General features: G+C 39.7%; 1 pseudogene; it reads right to left on the bottom strand.

Annotated features, from left to right (window-relative positions):
• Positions 1 to 334: 334 nt before the first annotated feature.
• On the bottom strand, positions 335 to 454 carry LOC145018937 (5S ribosomal RNA; annotated as a pseudogene).
• Positions 455 to 735: the final 281 nt, after the last annotated feature.

The following is a 735-nucleotide window of genomic DNA, read 5'->3' as shown; positions in this document are numbered from 1 at the left end:
ACGGTTTTTATCGGTTAATGGTTAATATTGGTTAACTATAATAGTCGAAAATGAGATAAAAATAAAAAATACTTTGCTATAAAAAATGAAAAACATAAAGTACATTGTTATAAAAACTGAACAATTTGGTGTTTATAACTATATAAATATGATAAAAGATTAGGTATCCTATTTAATTCAAAACAACTACTCTTTAAAGTTGCAATTCCAAATATAATTACTTATCATATATTTAATATTATATTATATAAAAAATAATTATTAATATTATTGGTTCAATTTGGTTTTTTGTAACATCCCCCTCTGGCACGTATCACAATATTGTCCGCTTTGGGCCACTCAGCACGAGGACTTCCCAGGGGGTCACCCATCCTGGTACTACTCCCGCCCGAGCACGCTTAACTGCAGAGTTCTTATGGGATCTGCTGCCCTCACGCTTTAAAATGCATTGTGATATGGAAGGTATCCACACCCCTTATAAGGAATACTTAGTTCTCCTTCCCAGCCGATGTGGGATCAGATCTAACCCACTTTCACCCCCCATTATAGGGTTCGACGTCCCCGTCGAACACATCGACCCGTGCCCTGGCTCTGATACCATTTGTAACATCCCCCTCTAGCACGTATCACAATATTGTCCGCTTTGGGCCACTCGGTACGAGGACTTCCCAGGGGGTCACCCATCCTGGTACTACTCCCGCCCGAGCACGCTTAACTGCAGAGTTCTTATGGGAT

Source organism: Lactuca saligna, chromosome 9 (genome assembly GCF_052625555.1).
Source record: "Lactuca saligna cultivar CGN05327 chromosome 9, ASM5262555v1, whole genome shotgun sequence".
Classification (NCBI taxonomy): domain Eukaryota; kingdom Viridiplantae; phylum Streptophyta; class Magnoliopsida; order Asterales; family Asteraceae; genus Lactuca; species Lactuca saligna.
This window is presented reverse-complemented; position numbering and strand designations above follow the sequence as displayed.